This window comes from Bactrocera dorsalis, chromosome 3, assembly GCF_023373825.1.
Source record: "Bactrocera dorsalis isolate Fly_Bdor chromosome 3, ASM2337382v1, whole genome shotgun sequence".
Classification (NCBI taxonomy): Eukaryota; Metazoa; Arthropoda; class Insecta; order Diptera; family Tephritidae; genus Bactrocera; species Bactrocera dorsalis.
The window spans coordinates 25,236,404-25,256,185 of NC_064305.1; the positions used below are offsets into that span (position 1 = coordinate 25,236,404).

Below are 19,782 nucleotides of genomic sequence, written 5' to 3' on the forward strand. Positions count from 1 at the left end.
TGACTTATACCAATTAATTGAGCCACATTCAATGAAATTAATTGCTCTTCTTTAGAGATCGAGAGCTTTTCACAACACACCCTCACACGCATACACAGCGTGTAAGCAATGCTTACACTACCGAACTCGAGCAATCAAAACTGAAATGCCAAAAAATTGCACAAAATCGAAAATTGGAAAATCCACTTAAAAACAGTTAGAAAACATACACACTCATGCACGCGCTGAGACTATGTGAAAGTGCAACTTCACTGACAGCCGCCAAGCAAAAGTTGCTCAAGGCGCCAAGGAGTTAGGCGAATTAGTCGGCTAAAAGTTGCAGGCCAATAACTAGCCGGAGAAAGTTTTGTCAACCAATGAACCTGCTTAGTAGGCTCCATGTTAGCATATGTGTGTATGTAAGTGTGTGTATGTGTGAGTGAGTTTGCATTTTGAATTTATTTGCCAAAGGTTTTTTGGACAATTTCAGGCAATCATCCACTCGTTAATCTTGCCTTGAGGAAAATTAATAGTTGGAAAACCTGAAGCCACCAATGGCATGACGCAGCAGTTTCCGGAAGTTCGAATGCCAAAAATCCGGCAGCAACATGCATCAAAAATAGCAACAAAAGTAAACAATGAAAAAGCAAGAGTAACGGAGCAGCGACAGCCGAACACACTTGACAGCATCAAAGCGGTCGGAAGGGGCGAGCGTGTGTGCGTGTAAGTAGTAAAAAATGTCCTGCTGTGCAAATTAAACTGCTCGCCCAGCATGAAATCTCTCCAGCTGGCCCGAACGCTTTGGCTAAAAAGTCAAAGCCCAGTGTACTCACACTCACACGAACCTACGGGTACATAGAGACGGTCGGCGTAACTCGACTCGCACACATGCTTATGATAGACTCTTTATAAACAAAACCTAAACAAGATTAATTATACCTGAAAAGCCTGCAGAGGTAGCGGCGCCGGCTGCCGTATCTGAACGGCGGGCTGTGTGCTACCGAAATGCAACGATTTTCAGGCTCAACGGAGGCAAAGCTTCAGTGCTGGTTTACTTTGTTTTTCATAGCCGCTTTTTGACTTTGAACTCAGCGGCGGCGCTTAGCCAAGTTAGCCTTCAACTCTTCCATTGCTTATTTGTGCAGTTTCAGCCATTCATTTAGCACACTCGGTCAATTGCATTGTGACACGAGCCCACATCCACTTAAACACACACATACATATGAATATGTATGGATCTTCATTCAACGGGTATCACCGCCATTGCTTGTTGCCGTATAATTTTGATCTACTTCACTAACATTTGGATTAGCTGGATATTGTTGTTTCAAGCTAACCCTGCAGGGTTGCTGCTGGGATAAGTTGAACGGTAGAGGAAATGTATATACATATATGTATATGTATATCATAATGGAAAAGCCTTAATTACTGATCGGTATCTAAAACTTAAAGCTTATAAGACCATAGGGCTCAAGTACTATATAGTTAAGAAATTGACTCTGAATGAGTATGAACGTTCTACTAAGTATAACAATTCGAGCTTTTACGAAGAGGAAGCTTAAATAAACCGTATTTCTCATAAACGAGCTGGGAGACCCATATTGGAATTAAACTCCCTCATCAAATCATTAATTTGAGCTTTTGTGAGGAGAAAGCTGAAAGCTTTATGAATCCACAAAGCTTTCAATAGATCTCAGAGCCCAACTCCAGCGGTAAATTTTCATATCAAAATACTTAAGCGAGCTTTTATGAAAAAAAGGTAAATAATTCGTAATTCTTTCAGTCAGTAAGCTGGGAAATTCGCTCTAAAGTTAAGTCTCTGATCAACAAATTAATTTGAGCTTATATGATGAAAAAGCTTTAAGCTTTAAGAAACCATTAAGCTCATAAAGGAGCTGGAAAACCAACTCTAGAACGGAACTTTTTACTCAAAATACCTAATTCTGCTTCAGTGACAAACGGTGACATGATCGTAGTTGCGATTTACATAGATTAGTGAGTACGGGACGACAGATATACATATCTTATTAGTCGGAAGTCTGATATTAGGCACTTACAATACAATACAATATTTTTTTTTTATTCTTAATCCAAATAGATCAGATTTCATTGTAACCAATAAAGGGGGACTAATTTGTGGTTATATTCGAGAAACTTTAATTTACATAACCACAAATTAGTCCCGTATGCCAATATTAACAAGATTGATCTGTTCAACCGATATCTGGCAATTATTTTTATATACCTTTCATGTGGACTCAAGGCCTTGCCTTAAAAATCATGCTTTTCGAGGTGTATTGTGCCACGTCAGTGTTCTCTGTAATACAAAATTTAGGATGAACCTCAAAAATTAATTCAACATACACATTTTTATTAATTGTAGTACAAAAAATCTTTCAAAGTAATAATTCTGATACAATACCCTCTTTTATTTAATCCGCACTAATATCCTAATATAATTTCCGAGTAGTCGTACAAATTGTATTATTCCTTCCTGGTAAACAAAACAATCCAAGTAAAAGAATCCTAGCAAATGCAAACAAAAACACAAATAACAACAAAATGTAGTGACAAACCGTTACAACGAAATCGAGTTTATTTGCACACAGAGCTGTGAATACAGTTAACAAATTACCGATAATTACATTAATTAAGTGCAAAAACAAATGCGACAGCAAGAGATTACAACCAGATACAATAAAAGCAAAGTATTGAATGCAATAGCTGTAATTGTATTGCAAGTGACGCCAGAGCTATAGCCTTTAGCGAGTGTAAAACAACGGTTTTTGAAAATCGTACCCGGGGAAAAAATAGAATAAAGTGCTACCAAAGCGCGATAAATACAAACGAATGGCATTGGAAAAAAAATGAGAAGAAACAAAACCAAAAAAGCTGGGAAGAAATGCATACTACAAAAACAAAACTTAAAAGTAAAGGAGTGGTCAAGTTCGGGTGAAAATATAAAAAAACTATGGCATATGAATTCAAAAATCGTTACAAGGGGAAGGTTAGGTTGAGTTAGATGGCTGATCAAAGATCGCACATGGACTAATGGATGTAGTCCTTTGTGAAGTCATTGAAAAATAAAAACTTTTGTGTTCGGACTTACAGATTGACAAAACGCTTGGTAGCCAATACTAATTTGCAAAGGCGCTTAATTTCAAAACCCGCCAGTTCGGTTGGATGTCTGAAGGTAGCTCCCAAGTATCTAAGTCTTGACCACCCAAACGCAGAACAGTCAAGAAGGAAGTGCTGAGTTGTTTCTACCGCATCTTCTTCCAAACATCTTTTACAGATGGCGTCTGGTAAGATTCCCAATTTTACAGCATGTATGTCAATAGGGCAATGGCCTGATAAAAGCCCCACAATGAGGGAGAGCTAGCTTTACTGAGGACAAAGAGATCGCTAGATCTGCTATCCAGTAGTCGAACACAAGAGAATGCGGAAGCACCGACCAGCCCCCATTCTGCCGATAACGATTCTAGGGTACCTTTCTTTGCTAGCTCATCTGTTTTGCAATTACCTGCAATTCCGCTATGACCACCATACCGGAATCACAAAGACACCCGATGCTAATGATAGCGAGGTTAGACACTCTTCGACCAACCCTGGATGCACTGTAAATGAGATCAAGGTTAGTATCGCCGCTCTGCTATCTGAGTGAATGGGCACTTCTCTAAAGGATGACGCATTTTGGAGCAGCAAATCTGCTGCTACCTTGATGGCTGCAATCTCAGGCTGGAAGACACTGAAAAAGTCTGAAACTGGAGTTGATAGAGAGCTACCGACAGTAAACCCCTCCACCAACCTTCCCCCAAGCTTTATCTCATCCGTATGAGCTTACTGCTCCTCTCCTCCAACGGCTTCTTCTCACCCATAGCTCCCTCCGGGATTTTATATCTTCTAGTGAATAAAACCAATTCGGTTTTATTTGGGTTAATGTCGAGACCACCTCCGATCGCTCAGATTGTTACAAAGCTGAGGTACGCCTGCGTCAAGTCGTAAACGGTGCTAAGGACCTTTCCTTTGACCATAAGTGCTACACCGTCTGCATAGGTAATAACCCGACAGCAACGATCCTCGAGCAGGCCGTTAACAACCAAGATCCATAGAAAAGGAAAAAACTCAAATTTCAAGTTTTAACGCGCGCGCGCGTTGCCCCGTTCCGTTTCAATCACTCTGTCGCACGGAAGATTCAACCCCAAGAACGTCAAGAGCAGTCCGGCAGGACGTTGTTAAAAGCTCCCTCGATATCAAGGAAGAGCTCAACAGCGAAATCCTTAATCTTAATGGTTTTCTCAGGCAGACACGATAAGCCAACGACCTACGTGTCCAACCCCAGTGCTTGTGGAAGAGTTTGTCGAAGCCTACTGCGGTACCCTTCCCAGTTTGTATTCCTAGGATTTCTAAACAAGAGGAAGCTTGGAATCGATCATAGTGAGCCAGAAGGACGGAAATCATTACACTATGTGGACGTGGGAAGTGCTTGGTCTGTAAAGATAAGTAAAATTTCTAAAATTTTGTTTAGAGACCGTAATGTTAAATATAAAAGAGGATCGCTTGAAAATATTTAACGCAAAAGGGGTGATCAAAGGGCAAACATCTATTTTCAAGACCAGGAAGATCGTACTACTGCACCAACACCAAAATGTGGGATGTCCATTACAACAAATGTTTCACTCCAATTTAAAGAGATGTAATATTATGTACCATCTGATGAGTCGACGTTGCGAGTTTTCGAGAGAAAAGTTCTGCGAAAGATTTATGGTCCTTTGCGCGTTGGCCACGGCGAATATCGCATTCGATGGAACGATGAGCTGTACGAGATATACGGCGACATTGACATAGTTCAGCGAATTAAAAGACAGCGGCTACGCTGGCTAGGTCATGTTGTCCGAATGGACGAAAACACTCCAGCTCTGAAAGTATTCGACGCTGTACCCGCCGGGGGAAGCAGAGGAAGAGGAAGACCTCCACTCCGTTGGAAGGACCAAGTGGAGAAGGACCTGGCTTCGCTTGGAATATCCAATTGGCGCCACGTAGCGAAGAGAAGAAACGACTGGCGCGCTGTTGTTGACTCGGCTATAATCGCGTAAGCGGTGTCTACGCCAGTAAAGAAGAAGAAGAATATTATGTACCAAATTTGCGAGAAGTTTCAGAGTTATGGGATTTCACCAAAAAATGCTTGATAGAAGGACGGATAGTCAGACCGGTTGATAACATGGAAATAGGAATATTAACAATTCAATTCGTCTCGCTATCTAGGTCCTTTTATTGTCGATATTGGTTCATTTTAAGTTAGTTTGGGTTATATAATCCTTTCTAATAGGGCTATCACTTGGACGGCTTAGAAAGCCCTTCCATTGTTAAAAAAAACTTCCATATCATAGATCATAAAACCCTTACAAATCGACAAAGCTTCGAACAATCCCAAATTTGTTGAGACGGTCAATTTCAGTTTTTGCTACATACTGTCTACTACATATGTAGTACCTTACCCTCCTACATACCACTTTAGTAACTTCCTGTAAAAATTCCTACGATTTCGGTAATATGAACTTTGCTGACGACAAGTAGCTCAAAACACCTCCTGCGTTCTACTCTAGGAGAAAAGGACTTTGCAGTCGCACAGTCGCGGTTCAGTGCTAGAATGCAAGATGCCATTGAAGATCCAACTCGGTCCAATTTCAATGTGTGTCCATCTATAGCTACTCTACAGCAATGTATGGCAACCGATACGTTTCTCTCCTCAATATTTGAGCTCAGTTATTTCACCTTATCAGCAGATTGAAGACGTCAGCCTCCGAATGAGGGGAAAAGCTGGGGATGGGATGGGGATCTGGGATATCATAACTCATTGTAAATAAAACCATTTCAGTTGTACTTTGGTTTACGGTGCTGATGGTGCGAGTTTTAGGTGTAACAAACAACGGTTTGCTGAACTAAACTATTATACCCCGTGCAAAATGTTGCATGTGCATAAAAAGTGAAGAATCTGCGAGTTTGACAGGTTGGCAAAAGCACAATAATGAAGTACAATGCAATCCAAATGTTGTGAGAATACCCCATCACACTTATAAATACACAATGGTGTATGAAGAAAGTAAAAACAGCAGAGCTAAGTACTGCTAGAAGATGCACAGTGCAAAACACGCAAATAAGCAGACTCTGCAACAACAAAAACTACAACAGCAGACGACGCAGAATACAACCGATGTTTCAGCAGCAATTGACTCCAATGGCTGACTGGATGGAATGGTTGCTTAGTAGCTTGGCTGTCGCATGCTTTTGGCTGGTTTGCTTCACTGACTGCCTGGTATGCAGCAGGCATCGTTCAATGATCCACAAGCGGTTCTTCAAGTTTTGCCTCCACACCATCCTGGGCCGAGCTCTACTTACCGCCGTATTGCGACAACGACGCTTGGTTATGCCAAAAATCCAATCCAATCGAAAATCCATTCCATTACTACTAATGCGAGCTAACAACAGCTAGTTGAAAACTCAAAAATAACAACAAATATGTGCAGTTGCACGTTCTTTCCTAGCTGCTTACAAGTACTACATTAGCAGCGAAGCTTTATGGCTTTCCCAACCGATGCACGATTTGTTCATGCTTTCTTCGAGGCATAACCTCATTTGTATGTATGTGTATCTATAGCTCTCTCGATTTGTCTTATTCCCTCACTGTACTCAACGTTCAACGCTTGAATAAGTGTTCAATTTGCTTATCTACTCTGCGAGGTAAAAGCATACTAGAACCATACAAATCCTTTTCAACGAACAAACGTATGAATGACAATACAATTATGTGGTAACTCCGAACAGGCCATGTACAGAGAAAGTGAAAAAAGTATATTTGTTACAGCGTTTTGGAAAACGAGAAAAGGTAAGGGAGTAAAGTCTACTGATTTGGTAAAGAAGAAGCGACATAAAATCAAATCGTGTACTTTATGGAACGTTTCGAAGTATAATCGAAATGATTTTTATTACGTATAAAGCATGAAGAAGAGCTTGTGCCGTGTTTCAACGACACAAGAAGTCCAGAAAATGGGTTGTTTCGATGAAGTCGAAGTAAAAGGGGTATAAGATGGTTTTTATAGGGTAAGCTAAGAGGTGGTTAGTATCATTCCAGGTCCTCTGCGAATGGTATGCACATTCACGGCATCTCCCAACCGGCATGAGACGTTCTGCATGGCATCACTCCTGAGGATTGTCAGATGCTACATGTATACGAAGACCAAGAGCTACCACCCTCTAATCCAGGATGATATGCGACTCCCGAGCCCATTGGGTGATTTGCGGCCAGGAGGTTAATTCGTCTGTATTCGAACGGAGCCAACAGCAGATCGTGGCGAGCCAAGGTCCGTAAAACAAAGATGACAGATAAAACCAAACCAAATCAAAATAAGACAACGTACTCAAGGAACGACCATGGACAACGAAAACGACGATAAAACCAGCGTATCTGCAGCTGAAGTAGAGAGTCCAAAATATATTTGAACATTTTTCATTATTCCGGTACCATAGCAAAAGAGATGTTTCACTTAGTCTTATCATTATAATTAATTATGTATTTACATATATAGTATGTACATACCTATGTTTGTACATACCCTGCAAGACGGGTAGCTGTTAGCAAACGTGTAAGCGAATTGTTATTGTTCACTTTTGCATTCGTTAAAATATTTGTTACTTTTGTTCAGAGAGTGGGAAAAAAGTAACACATAGCTATTTGATGTTCAATGGTTATCTCGCTCTAACCAATGGCAAATATCGCATGCTGCCTTGTTCTAACAGAATACACACATTTGTTAGCAAATCTCTTCACAGCATGTTACGGGTAACAAATTATTTTGTTAGCGCTTAGCTTACCCATGTGTTATGGATAACAAAAAGTATTTGTTACCCGAATATCTGTTAGTGTTATTATTTTGGTTATCAGTTTGTTACCTTTAACATATAAGCATGTTAGGAAGAACAAGCAGTAACAAGATTATCTGTTACCCATTTGTTACATCTAGCAAATTAAATTCTTTTAAATAAAACTCAGTTTTTTTATTATTTCTCTTTATTTAATAATAAAATCAAAATAAAATGCACAATCTATAACAAATATTTCAATTAAATATACTTAACTTTAATAATTTAAAACATACTCCATTATTTGGTTGCTGCACGCAATAGATTTGAATTTTACCAATGGTCCAAATGATTTCTGTAATATTAAAATTTTTAATTATACACACAACATTAAATTCACAATGCTTACCTTTTTCTCCTTGTTAACCTCTTTCGTTTTCTCTATATAAAAGAAATTAATAATATATATATATAAATTAGAAATTAATTATAAAATATCATATTATCAAATAGCGAACTTACCTCTTTAAAATCCAAAATAAACTGCGCTTTTCGTTTATTCTTCTTGAAATATTGGGTATTCGCCTCTCCTATTCTAACAAGTTAACATTACAATATGTTTATAATGTCGATAGTTTTTCTCTATCTTACTTACGTATTCTCCCATTCCATTGAAAATTCCAGAAAATGTAACAGTGTTAGTGAACAGCTGAAAATGTTTCAATGTGTTTGTGCAATCTGTTACCTCCGTCTTGCAGGGTACTTATATATTTGGAATCGCCGACACCAGTGCAGGCCGTCATATTGGAAGCCTACAGCAATCTGCCAACAACAATTGTATTGAACGATTTCAAAAAATCGAAATGCCTATTCGTCTCCTTTCAACATCGCATCCAACTAAAATCTTTTCTATGCAATATACCCTGTTTAACTTTTCGACGTTCGTTGATGTTTTTTGTTTGTCCCGATCCTACAATTCACTTTCGTTGCACTTCGTGTCAGTTGCTCTAGCAACACACAGTTTCACTATCGCGCTCAGTTTCTTTTTTATTTTTGCTTGTTGTGCTCTTTGTTTATTTCATTTGCGATTTTTCAACGATTATCCTGCGATTGAGACGGAGTGCTGTCGTATTGTAGCAATAATAACAACAATGATGGCGCGCCAACAGCAAGGCGGCAAATAGTCAACTTAATAAAAAAGAAAAAAATTTGAATGACATCACCGACATTGCATTCCTACTTGTTAATATTAATACGTTTTTGTTGTTGTTCCGCCACTATCGGCTATGCTGACAATTTCCTTCCTTCGATTTTGACTTCTTTCGTTGCTATACTGTTCTTTAGAAGTTTTTAAAGCTCTTCTCTAGTCATATCCCCGCTCGCCTCCTCCGATACTGCAACTACACGTGTACTTGACTGGCTTCCACCAACTTAAGTTTGTATCCAGTTTTTTTTTGTTCTTACTGCTTCTGCTGCATCATTGATTGTGATTTAAGCCCACTTGAAATTCTCTTTTCCGCTTTGATTTCAAATTATGCGATAATTTCCACTGCTATATTTTTTCGTCGTTTGGCAGATTGACTGCGCTGCTTGACGTTTACAGTTTTTCGCTGCAAATCTATACATGTTCTGATGAAGGAATGCAAGGTATGTGCATACTTAAATATGTACATTTCTGTGAATGTTTTTATATATACCATATATGTACATACATACATATGTATGTATGTGCGCATATTAAAGCAAATCCAATTATTCCAAAAATGTGTAGTATAATTTTGATAGTCTGCACTCATGGGGGAATTTCATAGAAAGAACTAATGTAAAGATATTTTACATACATAAATACATATGTACATACATATAAAGCTGAGATTAAAGTTTGTCCTCAATTTTATTAATTTAAAGTATTTAACATACTTACATATGTATGTATGTATGTACTATACAATCATATCGATAGACATACAACTATGTATATAAAAACTATTAATTAAATGTTGTTAAAAATCAAATCAATAAATATTTGCTTAAAAAATTTTTCTGATACTATCTTTGTTTTATAAAAAAAATCTTTTTACAAATTGTAAATAAAATACTTATAAGCTAAATAGCAAAAAAACAATCAACCATTTTGCATAGCAGAGCAAGGTTTCGATCCTCGGACCTCTGGGTTATGGGCCCAGCACGCTTCCACTGCGCCACTCTGCTGTATATTCAGTTTTGTCAAATGCGGCATTTCAACGCAATCATAACATTTTTATATTAAGAAACTGAAAGCATTAAAATAGAATATTTGACACACAGTGTATATAAACAACAGGGTGATACAAAGGGCAAAGGAATACTTAAAAGAAAAAAAAGAACAAACCCAAATGCAGAATATATTTAATTTATTAGTTAAATATAAATATAACTAAACTTCCCTATCTCGAATCACCATAATTCACAAAAAGAAAACTTCAAGTTAGAGAGAATTTGATTTATGGAAGAAAATTTGTATGAAATTTGACTTACACTGCCAATTCAAGAGTTTAAGTTTTGGAGAACTTCGAAAACTCGAGTTCGAGTTGGAAGTTTAACAGTATTTAGGACATTTCAAGGGATCGTTTCAGTGTGAAATTTTCGAAAAAAAACCGATTTTTTTATTACATTATTTAAAAATATAGACTATAATAAACATTCTCTCAAAATTTTAAATCGAAATTCAAATTATTACGGTCGCTATAGCGTTTCTTGTAGAAAGGGAACATAGTGAAGAACATAGCGATTCCAATTTTTAAAAACGTTTTTCTCAGAATGGTGTTTTTCAAAAAGGAAGAATTTTGAAGATATCTACAGTACCCCGGCAACCCATTAGAAACATGATAAACAAATATAAAAATGTGCGAATAACGTGCTGGGGAAGCTTGCTAGGCGAATAATTTGAATTTTTACCACCTGCCTAAGGATTAAATAGGCGGTGTACTACATATTACTCAGTGTCAAATATAAAATAAATATACCGTTACAATTAGCGGAACTTAAATACAAAAACATATTGAAATGCTTACTTCACTTGGAATTAGTATTTGTGATTTCTGGCTCATCAGAAATAAATTGTATGGCGTAATGGAAAATATCTGAGCGCATTCGACGTAAAGTAGTGAGGTTCACTCTGTAATCGCGCAGCAAATCAGTTAGAGAAATTTAAAAGAAGCTAAATGATGCCCATGAAAAAATATCGCACAGAACAACATCTTTTCAGAAAAAACCGAAAAACCGCCGTACAGCAAAGAAATCAAAATTGACCAAGCGAATGAAAAATCAACGAGTAGCAAGGGTCAAACTTCATCAGAACTGCACAAAGGTGTATTGAAACAAGGTAAACATAAAAAGTTATGAACATCTCCCATTTAAAGTTACCCTGCTATTTAATATGATTTTCTCCTTAACAAAGATTAACTTTAGCGACGAATGCCGGCTAGAAGCAGTGACCGAAATCATTCAATTTCTGGGACTTAGACCGTGTGAACGTTATGTGGAGAACTGAATTCAAAAAACGGTAAAATATCCCCCGAATGTAAGGATTTAGAGCTGCACATTGTTGGAAAGTCCTGGACCAATTTAAGTATATTGTTGAGGGAACGATGACTACTGAGTACACAGTACACCAATGTACTTCAAGATAGTTTTGTACCACATTTGGCAACACTGAACCCTTCAGCAGCCCAGAACACTTATACGCACACTGAGGTGTCTTGCCACACCTCCCGACGAACGACTGATGTCCTTCACAACTTGGATATCAATATATTACCTTAGGCGGTCAATTCACCCGACCTAAACCCCACCGAAAACTGCTGAACGTTCCTTGACTTGAAGGTATATTCCCGAAGAAATCCCACAATAACCCCACTCAATGATGACATAAAGGATGTGTGCCTAAATGATCCAGATTTAAAAATAATGATAATATTTGTTTGAATAATATGCCTCAAATATTGAAGGCTATTAATAAAAACAAACGTTTGTCAACTATGTAAATACCAAAAAAACAAGTTTTTCTCAATTTTATGAAAAGAAGATATTTCAAATAAATACTATACAAAAAATTGCATTCACATATCGTAATAATTTGTGGTTTATTTGACTAGGAACGCAAAACTATATGAATAATTGTCCCCGTTTCTGATGGGTTGGCGGAGTACTGTAGTTCCAATTTAAAGGGAACATTTTTAACGTCGCTATGGAAGCTTTTCTTGTTATTTTTAAATCTTTCTACGAAAAACTGTCGAAAAACGGGCCAAATTCAATACTTATTGTTCAAACCACCGCCATTTTGTCAAATTTTTCCTTTAGACCAACATTTCGGCCGCAATCGTGGACATCGTACAGGCCTTTTTTTACGAGACGCATCATCAATTTATTTAACTGTTATACACACAATAAATAAACATACAAAATCTTTTTGTATTCGTCATAAATGTTTATTATTGTAAAAAAAAAATCGGACTGATTAGTTAATATCAACATTAAAAAACAAATTCGCGAATATCAGTGATTTTTCGAAGAAAAGTTGCTGATGAAAAGCAAATTTTTTAATACAATTTTATTGAGTATAGGACAACAGCTGATATTTGCTAATTGTAAACTGTAATTTTATCGTCATATTTAATCACGTGGAATAAATGACATTATAAATAACATACAATATTTGCAATTTGTCGGATTTTAAGCAAAATTAAAAAAAAAACATTGCAACAACCTCAGATAGCAGAGCAAGGTTTCGATCCTCGGACCTCTGGGTTATGGGCCCAGCACGCTTCCACTGCGCCACTCTGCTTATCACTCTTGGGTGGCAAATGCCACATTTGAGTATAAGATAGTGAATAACTACAAATAAATTGTAATTTCATTTAAACAATATTAAAATATCTAAAATATTTTTACAAAAAACAAAAGGAAAGTCGCAAGGTAACTTCTAAGGTATACCTTCTCGCTTTATCAGAATCTATCGTTAAAAATTAAAATAAGTATATTCATAATTATATAAGATGTACATATACATATATCGTATTATTTTCGAACAACTTAACTATCTTTAAGCATTAATATAATATGTTATAAGAAAACAGATCACAAAACGAGAAAGGTACATATGTATGTATATCTAAATAATTCAATTAATCTAAAAACTGTAAACAGACTAGAAGCGTGCCATGCCCATACGCCAGGGTTACGCGATCCGAGAATTGAAACCTTGCCCTACTAGAAAAAAATGGACGCTAGCAGCATGAAAGCAATATTCGAACCACCCTAAAGTGATCGCCAACACTTGCAGCAAATATTGAAGGCGATACTTAGAACGGAATTTACGTAGAGTGAAAATTTTACCAAAATAAATAGAGAGTCAAGGGGAAAAAAGTAGGAGAAGTAATTATTTTAGTAATTAATTTGATTTTAATACTTCATATTAAATCGAAATCACTCCATTTTTGTAATCGCTTACACACTCGGCCCTCTCTCGATTGTTATTGAAATCGAATGTTTGTGTAACTGTCGCCGATAAGCTCTTTTCCCCTTAACAATAACAACAATAGCCATCATGTTAGTTGATCGTGAGGTGGCGTTGATCATGATTCGTAAAACGTGAAATCGATAAATTGATCCACGCTGTTATTAGGCAAACAGAAAATTTAAGCAGCAATTATGCCGTTGGCAGCTGCGTGCTTTGGAGAATTACAACCTTTTTTTACTTTGAATGGCATAAGAGCAAGACCCAACAGTAATATAAACAGCGGGGTAACATTAAACAACAATATCTGGCTGGTGAATAATGTTCGGCAGTTGCGAGAAATATACAAATACAAAATTCATTTCGATCGCGTGCTAGCAAATGTTAATGGTGGATACGATCAGATATGCATATTCTTACATACATTTGATATACAGCGATTAATGCGAGAGCGAGAGTGGAAATGCCGAAAGTGGCACGTATATAATCAGTATGACAATATAAACCGCACAAGTACACTGTGGAGCAAAAGTCAACTATTAAGGGTAGTAGTATGAAGTGATGAAAATACTTCACGAAATTTATGTCGGTATTCTGAGTTAGACGATTGTCTCATGTCTCTAATAGTGACTATAGTAATTTAGTGATTCTGTTAGTCAGGAGTCTCATTTTGGTATTCTGGCAGTTACAGTATAGTAGTATACTGTAAAGTAGTATACTCTATTTGCCAGAATACCAAAATGAGACTCCTGACTAACAGAATCACTAAATTACTATAGTCACTATTAGAGACATGAGACAATCGTCTCACGCAGAATACCGATATTAGTTTACAGCTTACTCAAAGGGTTATATAATTAGAAGGCCGAAATAAGTAATTTTTTTCTAAGAAAACTTTTAAATTTATAGATCGAATTTCGATTGCACACATATTATATAAATATTATTTTAAGACTTAGTATTAGTAAAAATATTTATTTGGAAAGAAACTACAGCTAATCTCCGGGCGCTCCTTTAAAAAAAGACGTTTTGCGAAGACCACTATATCTCTGAACAATCCTCGAATATTATAAAACCAAACAGATTTCCTTAAAGTTATGTTAAAATTAGTAATTAATCGAAGAAATAAGTAAAACAATTATTTTTTGACAAAATCGCGGTTTCTCAAAATCGAGTTTTTGTCCAAAATTTCGACCTTAAATTGTTCATAAAAAAACAATATTTATCAGTGAGAAAAATTTGTCGACTAATTACTGAATTTAAAATTTGAGGCTAATCGGTTAAGCCGTTTTCGAGTAATGTTGGTCACCGACTTTGAAAACACCATTTTGAGAAAGGCGCGTTTAAAATTTGTAATGCACTTTACAAACACTTTGCGTGTAACTTCAAAAATATTCACCATAACGATATGAAATTTTCTGTATGTATTCTTAAATATAGTACATTAAGAAAATAAAATAAAAATATTGATTTTATGAAAATTCTTACGGTATATAACCTCTTAAATATATACATATATATTTTCAAATTATTGTACACTCCACTTTTTAAATCAACTCTTTAAATATATTAAATAATCGTATAATATAAAAAAAGAAACATTTTGATCAGAATCGATTTAAAATACTTACAAATTCATCAGTTAAAACCAAGGTCATAAATCTGCCTTAACATTTTTGAATTGTATAATAAAAGAAAAATAATTTATAATTAAACTGTGCCATTAATTGTTGTTTCCTTCTAATTTTAAGAATTTACATTCAAAAAATATTAGTTTTGCCCTAAAACGAGAAGTAATTAATATTAATATTAAAGAAAAACATAGCTACATTTTTAAGCGAAGGATTATATTACATATTGCTTTTAAAATCTGTACATATCAATATCTTTTTTTTTTTTTCATCGTCCGTGCCTAGGCACCATACAGCAGAGCAGGCAGCAGGGAATAATAATGAGTAACTTACAGAGTTTGGTATTTGTTCGTCGAGAGAGGACTTTACTTCTCAATTGCCTACTGAGTCCGTAATAACAGCTATTGGCGATAGTTATTCTGCGTTGGATTCGAGGCTGACATTGTTGTTGCTGTTAATACTGGTTCCAAAATAGCATGCATATTATTGCTCCGTTGCAGCCGTATCCAACGTTATTCTTGTTTAGAAATAGTTTTTCATCCACGAACATTTTCTTTTGAGATCTACTGTAAATGGGAGAACAATGTGAAGCTCTTTGTGCCGGCTGTTCACAATTTTATATGTTTGTAGGTTTGAATATACATATACATACATACATACACGTATGCATAAGAAAATACATTTTTAAGCAAGAGGAAGAGCACACGAGCCATTAGAAATGTAAAATATTTGAAATATGTGCTTAAAAATGAACAAACAACAACAGTGCCACAGTAAAAAGTCATTTTCCTGTTAATTGTGTGAGAATGCTCGAACGAAACTCGCCGTAAGCCATTGGCCAGCACCATTATATTGAATGTGGCCAGATATTTCTTGGCTTTTGCGTTCACATGTGTACCTATCGACTTAAAAACATACATACATATATTTACACATAGCGACATAACACACTTCGTAAATACTTTATATGCATATACATACATATGCATGTGTATGTACAGTATATGCATTGATAATGCCGCTGACTCAGCTCATTCATTTGAGAATTTCGTTTAGCAGTTTTGCTTAGCTGCCGCTCTTTCCAACTGAACGAAATGCAAGCAATACCTGCTGTGCACCTTTGTTTGCCTGGTATTTAACTGAAATGATTGAACGATTTTTGCACGGTTTTTAAATAAATTTTTTAAACAAAATGGTCGTTGCTTGCAGCCATATTATTTTTCTATATTTCTACAATTCTTTTTAAGTGAATTTAGTGCGGGCGAGATGTTATAGTGTAAGTGAGTGAAGGTCATTCATGTGCGCATATGCTCGTACATATTGGAACAAGAGCAGCAAGGCAATCGAACTATTAAAATGGCGCTGATTAGTTTTTGATTTGTTGTTGGAGGTTGGATGAATATGATAGTGAAATAGTTTTATAAATTACATATTTTGAAGATCAAATATTGCACTAAAAGAAACACAATTAACACAATAATGAAGAATTGAGCAACTTCAGCTTACTAAAATTATTTTAAAATATAATTAATATAATATGCAATTTGTCATTTCCCAAAAATGAATTTGTTATTCAGGATTTCTTACCAAAAACACTCAAAAGTTTAACCACTTTTTAGTAATCCATTCAAACAAATAAACGTACTCTTTTTGTAATAAATGGTGAGTGCTCATATACGGCTTTATTTTAGGATTCCGCGACGTCCTCGATAGTATAGTGGTCAGTATCCCCGCCTGTCACGCGGGAGACCGGGGTTCAATTCCCCGTCGGGGAGATAATGCACAACTTCTTTTTATTCATTTTTAAGTAATTTTTAATTTGATTAAAAAAAATATTATAGCCCTTGCACTCTTAATTACACATTTGCTAAATTTTTTCGTATGTACAGATAAAACCGCGACTAAAAACTTAAATTTATAATTAAGCAATAAAAATAACACTGTATATGTAACTATCTCCCCGACGGGGAATTGAACCCCGGTCTCCCGCGTGACAGGCGGGGATACTAACCACTATACTATCGAGGACACATTCTTTATATTTGCGCACAAAAAAAAATTGCTAAATTTATAAGCTAACATTTATTATTTGAAATTCCATTTACTTATATATTTTTCATTTCATTAGTCTAATAATGCAAACTAATAAAAAAAAAGAGTGAAATAAAAGTAATTCGCTTCGAATGGTTATCAGCAAATGATTTTATAACATTTATAAATTTCATATACAATTTATTTTCAAATAAAAATTATCTTTTTTTTGCAGTGTATAAAACATATAGGTTCACTCAATTATTACATATAAATCCTCGATAGTATAGTGGTCAGTATCCCCGCCTGTCACGCGGGAGACCGGGGTTCAATTCCCCGTCGGGGAGTTACAAAAAAATTTTTTTTTAGTTAAGTATAAGTAATTTTTTAAATTAAATAAAAATAATAAAGTTATACAAGTGCCTTGTGTTAAAATTATATATGTATAGTATATTAGAATGAGCCAATTTTAAAATTTGTATCTACTTCTATTATGAAGATAATCCTTCTTTGCCTCAGAATTCAAAGACACACTTTTAAGAATATGAAATGAAATGTTATTTATTGTAAAAAAATTGTGCAATAAAACCCACAGGCACAGCTTTAAGAACCACCAATTAAGAATAAGAAATATTCTTTGTTTTTTTTAAAACAAATTCGTTGATAATGCCACATCTTAATTTAATTCTACAATATCTAAGGGATTTGTTCTAAGTGCTCATAATTGAAAATTCAGTTCTTTTTTACCGAAGCCAACTCTCTCCCGATTAACTCAAAGAGCACATTTACATTTTCAATATTTTTAAATTTGTTGGATCTTTTTTTCTATCAACCAAAGCAACACTGCACAATTTCACCTTGAAATATGGTAACCAATACCGAGAGAGATGCATGTAATGTCTGCTACAATTTGTATGCGAAGGGATATGAAAACTGTGAGCTAGGGGAAGCAATAAAATTTCGCCAACTTGGTATAAGACAAATAATTAACAGATTATAAAGTTTTCGCCGACCGACGCTTAAATAATGAAAAGCGGCAAAATGGTGAGAAGACGTGTTGGGTCACCGTAGTACTATTGAGTGGTAGGCAAAATCGAGCGAAAGTTGCTGTTGATGTCGGTAAAAAGCATTGTGGGCGCGCTGCTGCTGCATTGGAGGCCATTTAATCATACAGGGTGGTTACTACCATTGCTTGATACCATGCTAATTTGACACCTGTTGGCGAGACTTATTTAGGCAAATACCGCAGTCAATGGAACGATGAGCTCTACGAGATATACGACGACAGTGACATAGTTCAGCGAATTAAGAGACAGCAGCTACACTGGCTAAGTCATCTCGTCCAAATGGATGAGAACCCTCCAGGTTAGAAGGTATTCCTTCATTACTCGCCAGTGGAATCAGAGAAAGAGGAATACGTCCACACCGTTGGAAAGACCAGGTGGAGAAATACATGTCTATACTTGGAATCTCTACGCAAATATATAATAGAAGAAAAGTTGGAGTGCAGCCCTATCGGGCTCAATTAGCACTTGATGTGCCATTTTGAAGAAGAAGGCTAATTTTGTGTCTTTGTAAATATTGATAAAAAGTCCATTTCATATGTCTTTAATGGAAAAGAAATGGCTTAAAGCTGGAACAAAATCACCCTGTACTTACTACGCTTGGTCATAGCAATTACGCTGTGGCCGCAATATTGAGTTGTTAGCAAAGAACTTTTGTTAGAGCGGCAATGAAGACGACGGTTACAGCTGTTGCCTACATCTGGACTGTATGTCGGCTGCTACCGCCGGTATTCGGAGTAGACAAGCAACAACTAAAGCTTATGGCGACTTCCTGAAACAGGTGGAACGACAAATTTAAAGAAATTAAACGAAATGTATGTAGGTATATATGTAAGTGGGCAGCTGGCAGGTAAGCGCCTGCGAAAAGTTTGTTGCTGATGCTATTTTATGCGCGGCAGCCACTCTAATGAAATGACGGTTGGCTGTACCGTGTAACTGCTGGCATAACCCTGTTGGAGCGCTGCAATTTTCTTGGCAATTTGCTGAAATTTATATTTGGATCATTTGTCTGAGACTTAAAATGCGACGCAGCTAGGTGGCGGCGCCCAACTGGGCCACTGACGCGAGGCGCTGCCACGCTAGAGAAACCACGCGCCAACGCCATTTTAAGGGTGTGCGTGGGTGGAAATATTTTCGTAGCATTTGATTGTAGTTTATTTAGCATTTTCGTGCGCACAATTGAAATTTATTTGAAAAATAAGTGGCGCGGACGAACGACGCCACCAAATGCAATGCATAAGCGTTGCTGTAGACTGAAGGCGTGTCATGTGGGGGCAAGGTGAGTGCGGAGTGCACACAGAATACGCTTACCATGGGCTTTGTGCGGCTACTAGCGCATTGTTAATTACGCGAAAATGCATTAAATGCGCGAGCGCTTTGTTGCGCCACACGCACCGCACCGCGTCACGCCGCGCTCAATAAAATGCAACTCTAAAGTTTGCCAGTATTGGTGCACTTCTGCTCTATTTCATGCCTTAATCAGCTAAGCAGGCAAATTTATTAGGCTTTCGGTGCATTTATCTTGCTGACGATGGATGAAAATAGTCAATGTTTGGAGAGCGGATAGTGGAAAAGGCGAAGTGCGCGCATTTACCTGACTTGCATTGCAAACACCGACAATTCCGCTACGGACGGCGCCTAATAACTTGGTGGAGTCACTTCGCTTTATTTTTGTTGTTGGCAAAGTTTTTCAAAACTTGCCTTAAATGCGATTATTTCG

At 36.5% G+C, this 19,782-nt stretch overlaps 1 long non-coding RNA gene and 5 other non-coding genes across 6 annotated transcripts; 2 read left to right on the plus strand and 4 right to left on the minus strand.

Moving 5' to 3' along the window:
- Nucleotides 1-7,590: 7,590 nt before the first annotated feature.
- Nucleotides 7,591-8,621, minus strand: LOC125777494 (uncharacterized). Its single transcript, XR_007422328.1, has 4 exons — nucleotides 8,495-8,621; nucleotides 8,362-8,429; nucleotides 8,249-8,280; nucleotides 7,591-8,194 (listed from the first exon to the last, which is right to left on the minus strand). It is a non-coding gene; the product is annotated as an uncharacterized LOC125777494 (long non-coding RNA).
- Nucleotides 8,622-9,978: 1,357 nt separating this feature from the next.
- Nucleotides 9,979-10,050, minus strand: Trnam-cau (transfer RNA methionine (anticodon CAU)). Its single transcript has one exon. It is a non-coding gene; the product is annotated as a tRNA-Met (tRNA).
- A 2,542-nt stretch (nucleotides 10,051-12,592) lies between these two features.
- On the minus strand, nucleotides 12,593-12,664 carry Trnam-cau (transfer RNA methionine (anticodon CAU)). The gene has a single exon. It is a non-coding gene; the product is annotated as a tRNA-Met (tRNA).
- Nucleotides 12,665-16,670: 4,006 nt separating this feature from the next.
- On the plus strand, nucleotides 16,671-16,742 carry Trnad-guc (transfer RNA aspartic acid (anticodon GUC)). Its single transcript has one exon. It is a non-coding gene; the product is annotated as a tRNA-Asp (tRNA).
- A 181-nt stretch (nucleotides 16,743-16,923) lies between these two features.
- On the minus strand, nucleotides 16,924-16,995 carry Trnad-guc (transfer RNA aspartic acid (anticodon GUC)). Its single transcript has one exon. It is a non-coding gene; the product is annotated as a tRNA-Asp (tRNA).
- A 278-nt stretch (nucleotides 16,996-17,273) lies between these two features.
- Trnad-guc (transfer RNA aspartic acid (anticodon GUC)) lies at nucleotides 17,274-17,345 on the plus strand. Its single transcript has one exon. It is a non-coding gene; the product is annotated as a tRNA-Asp (tRNA).
- The last annotated feature ends 2,437 nt before the right edge of the window (nucleotides 17,346-19,782 follow it).